General features: G+C 45.2%; 1 non-coding gene across 1 annotated transcript; it reads left to right on the top strand.

Annotated features, from left to right (window-relative positions):
• Nucleotides 1–10,609: 10,609 nt before the first annotated feature.
• Nucleotides 10,610–10,683, top strand: Trnat-ugu. The gene has a single exon. It is a non-coding gene; the product is annotated as a tRNA-Thr (tRNA).
• Nucleotides 10,684–10,942: the final 259 nt, after the last annotated feature.

Here is a 10,942-nt window from a genome sequence, read left to right as displayed (position 1 = left end):
GGCTTCTTCATCTCCCAGTACGTAGTGCAACCTACATCCTTCTGAATCTGCTTAGTGTGTTTATCTCTTGGTCTCTCTCTACGATTTTTACTCCCAACGCTGCCCTCCAGTACTAAATTGGTGATCCCTTGATGCCTCAGAACATGTCCTACCAACCGATCCCTTCTTCTAGTCAAGTTGTGCCACAAACTCCTCTTCTCCCCAATTCTATTCAATACCTCCTCATTAGTTATGTGATCTACCCATCTAATCTTCAGCATTCTTCTGTAGCACCACATTTCGAAAGCTTCTATTCTCTTCTTGTCTAAACTATTTATCGTCCATGATTCACTTCCATAAATGGCTACACTCCATACAAATACTTTCAGAAACGACTTCCTGACACTTAAATCTATACTCGATGTTAACAAATTTCTGTTCTTCAGGAACGCTTTCCTTGCCATCGCCAGTCTACATTTTATATCCTCTCTACTTCGACCATCATCAGTTATTTTGCTCGCCAAATAGCAAAACTCATCTACTACTTTAAGTGTCTCATTACCTAATCTAATTCCCTCAGCATTACCCGACTTAATTCGACTACATTCCATTATCCTCGTTTTGCTTTTGTTGATGTTCATCTTATACCCTCCTTTCAAGACACTGTCCATTCCGTTCAACTGCTCTTCCAAGTCCTTTGCTGTCTCTGACAGAATTACAATGTCATCGGCGAACCTCAAAGTTTTTATTTCTTCTCCACGGATTTTAATTCCTACTCCGAATTTTTCTTTTGTTTCCTTTACTGCTTGCTCAATATACAGATTGAATAGCATCTGGAAGGGGCTGCAACCCTGTCTCACTCCCTTCCCAACCACTGCTTCCCTTTCATGTCACAAATCCTATATTCGTATGAGAGTTGTGGTATCCCGAGCATCGCGAGCAGCAAAAGCGTGACACAATAAATCGCAGTCTCGATAGACCGCGAATCTGTTGCTGTCGAGTTCCGATATGCGCTGGAAAGCTTTTATACCTTTTACATGCACCACAACAGAATCTTCGCCACAAGCAAAACATCATTCGTATGCGATTCATGAACGAGAAACCCCCTTTGAAATCTTACCTTACACATGGAATGTGGACGTCGTTACTCTTTCTTAGTTTATAGGGTTATCCTGAAATGCTAACCATTTGCATATCCAACCACGTAGTACACTTCCTGTCAGTGTGACAAACGTTGCGCGCCTCCTTGGTGTCGCTGTAGTTTCAGTGGCGGGCAGTGTACTCCACATGCTGCAGACAGGCGCCACCTCAGCGTGGCTGCGGGCTGCGAGGCTTGCAGGGACCGCGACCGGAATGGGGCAAGGTGAGCGACAGGTGCGCGTGTCTGGCTGCCACCATGCGGGTGCGCCAGACATCCCACCTGCAGCGCACGCAGCGCCGCACGTGTGGCCGGACAGCACTTCGAACTCACACCGTCCGCTGGTCGTCCACATGGACGTATCATTCCTCGTCGAGTTAACGTCACTATTGCGATTTCAAAAGGACACCTACATTACTTCGACGCAAAATGAAGCGTGCTCAAACATCTATGAAACTTTTGAGGTATGAATTAAACAACGCCTTCAGTCACAACTTGTTCGTGTTTTATTAACTACACGATGCATTTCGGACCCTGTGGGTCCATCGTAAGGTGTAATTTGTCTTAATAAATGTTTTATTTCTTCTCCTGAATGAGGTGAAATTCCAGTCTCAGAAAAACAAATGTGACAGCTGCATTCTCAGCCAATAATAAGTTAGGAAACCTGCTCATCCATAACGTAAAGTCTAATACACAAACATACAACAACAGCGGAGTGTACAAAGTATCATGCCCCAGTTGTCCTGCCTACTATGTTCGAGAAACAGGTTCAAATGTTCAAATGTGTGTGAAGTCTTATGGGACTTAACTGCTAAGGTCATCAGTCCCTAAGCTTACACACTACTTAACCTAACACACACCCATGCCCGAGGGAGGACTCGAACCTCCGCCGGGACAAGCCGCACAATCAGTGACTGCAGCGCCCTAAACCGCACGGCTAATCCCGCGCGGCGAAAACAGGTTCAAAATGGTTCAAATGGCTCTGAGCACTATGGGACGTAACTTCTGAGGTCATCAGTCCCTTAGAACTTAGAACTACTTAAACCTAACTATCCTAAGGAATCACACATATCCATGCCCGAGGCAGGATTCGAACCTGCGACCGTAGCGGTCGCGCGGTTCCAGACCGTAGCACCTAGAACCGCTCGGCCACCCCAGCCGGCCGGAAAACAGGCAGAAACTTCAAGACCCGTTTTCAAGAAAATGTAAATGCTTTTGCCGGCCGGTGTGGCCGAGCGCATCAGTCTGGAACCGCGCGAACGCTACGGTCGCAGGTTCGAATCCTGCCTCGGGTATGGATGTGTGTGATGTCCGTAGGTCAGTTAGGTTTAAGTAGTTCTAAGTTCTAGGGGACTGATGACCTCAGATTTTAAGTCCGATAGTGCTCAGAGCCATTTGAACCATTTGTAAATGCTTTCAGGCTCAAGAATTTCGAAACATCAGTCAATGCACAACATATGTTGGAAACCAAACATGTCATCAACAGTCTAGAAAACAATTTGGTAATACTATGCAATGAAGCCAATGGTGAGACCCTATATGTGTTAGAACAACTGGAGATATACCTCCACAAAATCAAAAAACTAGAATCTATGTTAAATGAGCAAACAGATTTCGAAAGCCATAGTTATTTCAGTAATTTTAAAGACCTATTCTAAAGTTATTTCTTGCATATGTCAATTGTTTAATAGTTATATCTTTAGCACTACGAATAAACTCATCTTTGACAACACCATGTACAAAGCGTCTGTGAAGTGTTTATAAACATGTGTGTGCCAATGTACAGCTTGAATGAAGTCACATGAACTAAAACGACGGAGAGTAGAATGTTTGCCGGTACTAAAACGTTAAAAATGCTTTCCTTGGATTATGTGGTAAGTCTACGCTGTTCATTTTCCACTATTTTACACGTATTTGCCGCGCGGGATTAGCCGAACGGTCGAGGCGCTGCAGTCATGGACTGTGCGGTTCGTCCCGGCGGAGGTTCGAGTCCTCCCTCGGGCATCGGTGTGTGTGTTTGTGCTTAGGATAATTTAGGTTAAGTAGTGTGTAAAATTATGGTCTGATAACCTTAGCAGTTAAGTCCCATAAGATTTCACACACATTTGCATTTTTTTTTTTTTGCACGTATTTTCCGCAGTCGACTTACGAAATTCATAACCTAACATTAAACATTTTCGTGACAGGAATATGCATTTCACCTCATTCAGGAGAAGAAATAAAACATGTATTAAGACAAATTACACCTGCCGTTAGGCCCTCGGTCCGAAATGCATCGTGTAGTTGATAAAACACGAAAACGTTTTGACTGAAGGCGTTGTTTAATTCATACCTCCAATGTTTTGAATAGAGTCACGTTTTAAGCTGCAAAACATGGATAAAATTAAATCTATGAAACTATTTGCTGTGTCGAACGGGGTGGCTATTATTAGAGTGCAGCTTCTAAAGGAGGTCCAGTATGGGCTGCAGTTATCGTATGGCAGCGAAACTTCGTAGACATGCAAATGCCTTAATGCGCAACCGATTTACGCTGGGAAAAATTAGTTTCAATTGGGGCCACCAGATGCAAATCTGGCGCTGTACACTCTCTGTATGACAATATGAGATCCATGCTATCAATTGACAAGCCATAACATGAGTGAACAGTATGGCTGTTGCGAAGAGAGACCGTCCATTGTTGGTGAAACTCTTTTATGAGAACGGCAGTAATTACAGTGCTGCACTGAGAGAGTGTTGCCGACTGAAATGTCTCAGGAGACGCTCGATGTCATTAAATGGTATAAAGAAGAAAATAATGAAATTCGGAAACACGGGTGAGCTTGGTGACGCACCTGGAAGAGAAAGATGTCCGATCTCGGTGGAAGATACTGATTGTTGCTGTAACTCAACCAATGCCGTTTCTACCATTAGGCAAGACTAGGCGGCCGCCTAGGGCGGCAACATTTTAGGGGCGGCAAAGGGCGGAAGAAATTGATTTTAAATCAAACAGCGAAAAAAATCAGCGAATGAGGAGAAAAGACGAAAAAGAGTATAAATTAAAACATCGCAATTTTTTCCAAAGGATGCGGAACAGGTACTTAATAAGTATTTACTTACTTTGACGAAAGTAAACACACTGCTTCTACCTACCTCAAAACTAAAACAGTCGCTACTGAGTACGGAACTGAAACAAACATGACGTAGATTCATCTCGATACGTCCGCAGATCGTGGTCGTGCGGTAGCGTTCTCGCTTCCCGCGCCCGGGTTCCCGGGTTCGATTCCAGGCGGGGTCAGGGATTTTCTCTGCCTCGTGATGACTGGGTGTTGTATGATGTCCTTAGGTTAGTTAGGTTTAAGTTGTTCTAAGTTCTAGGGGACTGATGACCATAGATGTTAAGTGCCATAGTGCTCAGAGCCATTTGAACCATCTCGATACGAGTACGATATTGCAGTGCCTCTCTTATTCTGATTACGATGGAGAGTCCAAAGGAACAGACACTGCGGCGACCACAGCCGTTAAGAAACACATCAAATGAATTCACAACTGCGAATGACTACCTTCAGCTGTGGAATGGGACGACGACAGTGAAAACTTCTGCCGGACCGGTACTCGAACGCGGATTTCCCGCTTATTGCATTCGGGCGCCTTGCCATTTGACCATCCGTGAACGAGCACGTCCAGACTAAAACTTTCATATGTCGTCAACTATGCATCAAAATAACACAGGAACTGCAATATCGTATTTATCTGCCGATATCGGGCAAAGGGCTTCCATGTACAACGTCTGATATGTACGGGAATATACACAATGGATGCAGGAGTACATGTCGTAGACGCGTGGTTGACGACATATGGAAGTTTGGGTGTGGTCGTGAGTCGTGCACGGATAGCCAAATGATAACGCGACCGTTTGCGATATACGGCGAATCTGTGTTCGAGTCCCAGTCAGGCACAAATTTTCAGTGTCGTCATTTCATTCTACAGCTGATGGTACTCCCTATTCGCAATTGCGAATTCATTTGATGTGATTGATTCATCACTGTCGAGCACTGGAGCGGTTCAAGTGCGCTGTCTTGTGGCCATGTTGCGACTTAATACCATACCTCCCTCAGTCCCTCTATTTGTTTTTGTCTCTGCAGATCATCAGACAAGCGTCAGTTGCTTTGAGTGGTTCTGCTGATGTTTTCAGTTCTACTTTAATTCCTGTGGGTAATCCATCACATACCCTCAACTTCTCTTTCGACGTATCTAAAAGGAGTAAAAGAAGGTCAGTTCATCACACTCAAACATAAAAATCAGTTGGTGTCTGTAAGTCTCTCGCTGAGTGTCTGAAACCCTCATCACGAGAAAAGAAATACATTGGTCTTTCTCAAACAAATTAGGTGTCGTTTTCTTCAAATGTAACGTACACGCAGCCGGCCGGAGTGGCCGAGCGGTTAAAGGCGCTACAGTCTGGAACCGCACGACCGCTACGGTAGCAGATTCGAATCCTGCCTCGGGCATGGATGTGTGTGATGTCCTTAGGTTAGTTAGGTTTAAGTAGTTCTAAGTTCTAGGGGACTTATGACCACAGCCGTTGAGTCCCATAGTGTTCAGAGCCATTTGAACCATTTTGACGTACACGCAAGTAATAATCAGTAAGAGACTGTGATGACTTGTTTATCGGTGGGATATAATTGTAGAAAATGTGTTCTTTGTGCTTGCAAGCTGTTGTGTCTGTGTAATTTACATATTAGTGCATACTGGGATCTCTATGTAACATACTGCGGTTTTCTGATTGTTGCATCTACAAAAGAAACGCGCGAAAGGAAATTTTATGCTTTACAGCGTACAAATACAGGCCTCGTACGCTATTAGCACAAGGACTCTTAGAAGCATTCGAAGTCTTTAACACCGAAAAAGATGTTATTAATAACATTAATGTTGTGTTTCATGATGAAGTTGCAAATGAGTTTGCCGTGTCATCCAAAAATTTGAGGAAGTTGTCGATTGATTAGTCACCTTTCAATAAAATTCACCGTCTGTTATAACATTGTAGAAACGACCTAGTTCGATGCGTCGGCATGTGTCCCATCGGTAGAGCGTAATTTCTAAATTCAAGGAAAAATTCATTCTCACCGGAAGACAGTTCCACACCTTTATTAGTCCATTTTCTTTCAATTAAATTAAATAAGTAATTGATGCCAAATATGGCTGCACTAATAAATTCAGTTGAACTCTGGTTTAAAGTGTTCCGCTCATTCTTCCTATTTCAGTTATTTTCAAAATTTCAAAATTGAGGAAAAAAAAAAGAAATTGCGGAAATTTGTTGTCATCATTCAGTTTTAAAGGAATTGAGGTCAAACACGAAAATTAAGACAACAAGGACATTTGCTCATCGTAGTTTAATGGTTAAAAATATAGGAGATTCGCATTGCTGTGCCATTGAATGCTGGTGGTGGTAGGGAGAGGGAGGGAGAGATATTCGGGAGACGGAGGATAGTAAAAAGGCCAACGGCCTTGCCGCAGTGGTGACACCGGTTCCCGTCAGATCACCGAAGTTACGCGCTGTCGGGCTGTGCTAGCACTTGGATGGGTGAGCATCCGGTCTGCCGAGCGCTGTTGGCAAGCGGGGTGCACTCAGCCCTTGTGAGGGAAACAGAGGAGTTACTTGATTGAGAAGTAGCGGCTGCGGTCTCGGAAACTGACATATGGCCGGGAGAGCGGTGTGCTGACCATATGTCACACCATATCCGCATCCAGTGACGCCTATGGGCTGAGGATGACACGGCGGCCGGTCGGTACCGTTGGGCCTCCATGGCCTGTTCGGGAGGAGTTTAGCTTTGGTTTTTAGAGGATAGTAAAAAAAGAAGGGGCATCGTTTTTCAATCGTCGTCTGGGACTGCAAAACACCTAGAAACGGCTCTGGAGTGACCATGCAACAAATGCCCTGGGTAGTGTTAGAAAATGGTTCAAATGGCTCTGAGCACTATGGGACTTAGCATCTGAGGTCATGAGTCCCCTAGAACTTAAAACTACTTAAACCTAACTAACCTAAGGACATCACACACATTCATGCCCGAGGCAGGATTCGAACCTGCGACCGTAGCGGTCGCGCGGTTCCAGACTGAAGCCCCTAGAACAGTTCGACCACATCAACCGGCTCTGAATTTGCTCTTCGGTTTCTGACACAGTTCCATGTTGATGACATGCGGCTGGGCAATATTCTATGGCGTGACTAGGTACATTTTACGCTGAAGGGTGCAGTGAGTACATGGAACTAACGAATTTAGGGCATTGTTAAAGCGCATGTTGTGCATGAAAAGCCGTTATACTCGCCATATGCGAGTGTGTGGTGCAGATTCATAAGCACTTTGATTCTCGGTCCGTTATTCTTTGAAGAGAATATAGCCAGAGGGCATGTCTAGCGTACCACGTTCTCTGCACGTCATCGATACTTCCTTGTGCAGCATGTGATTCCTGCTTCGCAAGAGTGTACCCGTGTGACAACTATTGTTTTCATGAAACGTGAAGCAACACCTAATATGCGTCACCTAGTGAAAGACATGCTTAATGCGACATCACACAAACGTGTTACCTCCAGACGTTTCCCAGATGCATGGCCTGCAAGATTACTTGATCTGACTCCATGTGGGCGGCCGGAGTGGCCGAGCGGTTCTAGGCGATTCAGTCTGGAACCGCGTGACCGCTAAGGTGACAGGTTCGAATCCTGCCTCGGGCATGGCTGTGTGTGATGTCCTTCGGTTAGTTAGGATTAAGTAGTTCTAAGTTCTAGGGGACTGATGACCTCAGATGTTAAGTGCCATAGTGCTCAGAGCCATTTGAACCATTTGACTACATGGGACATTTGGCTCTGGGGATATCTAAAAGAACACGTTTACCAGAGGCACTTCCGGTCTCTACCTGATCTGAAGGCCAGTATACAGGAACACATTGTTCAGGTTTTACTGGAACTGCTGCGAGCAACAGTTGATCTTATCGTTTTACGGATGCAGCGTGTCATCGATGTCTCTGGTGCTCGTGCTGAACAAACTGTATAGGCTGCGGTTAATTATAAAATCAGCATTATGCCTTTCTCGCTTGTTTGACCGTTCCTGCCTACCTATCTTTCCTAATCCATGACACATGGAAAATCTCTAAGCGTCTTTCTTGCATTCACAGCCCAGATTGCACCCAGTGGCCAAACCTGGAACTAATTTTTTTCCTGCGTAAATCGGTTCCGCATTAAGCCATTAGAATATTTAGCAAGTTTCGCTGACATACGATAATTACAGTCCTCCCTGAACCTGCGTGTGTGGCTGCGCTTTAATTATAACCAATTGGTGTTAATGGACGACTATTTATGACCTTTAATTGTGCTTTTTAAGCATTTACCATTGATTTTTAGGCGTTTCTGTTTCTGGTAATGATAACATGTTTATATACACGGATGAGCCAAACCATTTTGACCACTGGTACTGCGAGACTGGGTTCATGTTGCAGGCACGCGACGCGGTGAGAGAAATATATAAAAGGAACGAAGAGGAATCGGGGATTATTCTAGCGACTATACGGCCCGCAGATGGGGAGATCCACTGACAAAAGCGACTCTGACAAAGGGCAGCTCGTTACGGCCCGTCGCCTGCGAACGACCATCTCGGAAAAGACGAATCTGGTCGGCTGTTCGCTGCAAAGCAGGGTAGGCTGCGATCTATGGTAGATCTGATGGCAGAGTATAATGCTGGAGCAGGCACATTGTTGAACATGGGTTTCCGCAGCAGACGACCCCCTACGTCCTTCCGTGTCGATCCAATGTCACGTCATTTATGACTGCGGTGAGCACGGAGTCATCGAGATTGGACCGCAGATCAATGTAAACATGTCACCTTGTCAGATTAATCATGTTATTTGTCCTGGTACGCCATCATCCAGGTGAAGAGATGCTCGAGATTTGCACCGCGCCTCGGATACAGGTCGGTGGACTCGGTATTATGCTACGGGGGACATCAGCCTGGACTGTCATGCGATCTGTGGTAGTAATCTAACGCACCGTAATAGCTATGGACTACGTGAGCGTTATTACGAGACGTGTAGCTTCTCACGACTTTGCAGAATGCCGGAATCATGCTACAGTGTATTGAGGAGCATGATCGTGAACTCACCTTGATGTGTTAGTCAACAAATTCGCCTGATCTGAAACTAATGGAACACACGTAGGACGCCAGCTGCACGCTCACCAGCCACCGGCTCGTAATTTACGGCAGTTACTTGGCCTGTGCGTAGACATCTGTTGCCACATACCTCCGGAAACCAACGTAGGACTTAGGCAATCCATGCCATGCAGATTGGCTGCTATTACTTTCCGTATGTGTATCAACACGCTATTAATCAAATCGTCTTAATGTTTTGGGTCATAAGTGTCTATCAACTACGTCTCTGAATAAACGACTGTAAAGTAACAATTACCGACGTGAGCCAAAATGTTGGGCGTTATTTAAATGGGTGGTATTACGATTACCGCTTAACAGATCTCTCCCCTCAGATTTCGGTCCAAAATCGCAGCAACATAATTTTCCATTCTTAAATTATGCAAAACAGGAGAGATGTGAATCTCCCGATATAATTACTTGAAAATCCAAGTTCTCACTGGGAAAAGACGCAAGAATCTATCGTTTTCCGGCAAGTGTACTAGTTACCCATTTACGGACGCACATTCAGTGAAGAAGCGGCAGTATTGAGATCTCGCGTTATGAAAAAATTCAGTTTGTCAAAACTTGAGGAATACGATTACCATGCAGCTCGTTAGAATGAAATTACAATGAAATGAACATTCTTAGCTGCTTACAGGCGTTGACATACGTCAACGGGGAGAGATGAAAATGTGTGCCCCGACCGTGACTCGAACCCGGGATCTCCTGCTTGCATGGCAGACGCCCTATCCATCTGAGCCACCGATGACACAGAGGGTAGCGCGACTGCAGGTATTTATCTCTGACACGCCTCCTGCGAAACCCACATTCTCAATGCATGGTCCCGCACTACATTCGTAGTGCCCCCGCCCATTACACTCATTACTCGCCGCACGTTGCCGATTCCCGTAAGAGTTTGGGCACTGTTTATGCATTCGCACAGAAGAAGAAGATGGCTAAGTGGCCGGTGAGCCTTAACTGGTCAAAATGGTTCAAATGGCTCTGAGCGCTATGGGACTTAACTTCTGAGGTCATCAGTCCCCTATAACTTCGAACAAGTTAAAGCTACCTAACCTAAGGACACCACACACATCCATGTCCGAAAGAACAGATACCATCTTAGTATATATATAGTTAATGCTCACCGGCCACTTGACCATCTTCTTCTTCTGTGCGAATGCAGAAACAGTGCCCAAACTCTTACGGGAATCGGCAACGCGAGCGAGTAATGTGTGTAATGGGCGGGGGCACTACGAATGTAGTGCGGGACAATACGTTGAGAATGTGGGTTTCGCAGGAGGCGTGCCAGAGAAAAATCCCTGTATTCGCGCTATCCTCTGTGTCCTCGGTGGCTCAGATGGATAGAGCGTCTGCCATGTAAGCAGGAGATCCCGGGATCGAGTCCCGGTCGGGGCACACATTTCCATCTGTCCCCGTTGACGTATGTCAACGCCTGTAAGCAGCTAACGGTGTTCATTTCATTGTAAATACGCAGAAGATGGTCAACTAAAAAAAAATGTGGAATCTAAAATGTATCTGTTTCGAATATAATATTTCCACCTTCTCTGATTGTCTCTCACAGCGCAAATTCAGACGAACTGTTAGAATTGTTGAACCCGAGGGTGTGAAATGAAGCGAACGTATGGTATTGATGCCCGAGAGTCCCCATGTGGAG

The sequence above is a fragment of the Schistocerca piceifrons genome, chromosome 2 (genome assembly GCF_021461385.2).
Source record: "Schistocerca piceifrons isolate TAMUIC-IGC-003096 chromosome 2, iqSchPice1.1, whole genome shotgun sequence".
Classification (NCBI taxonomy): domain Eukaryota; kingdom Metazoa; phylum Arthropoda; class Insecta; order Orthoptera; family Acrididae; genus Schistocerca; species Schistocerca piceifrons.
Note: the sequence above shows the minus strand (reverse complement) of the source record. Positions and strands in the feature narration are given on the sequence as shown.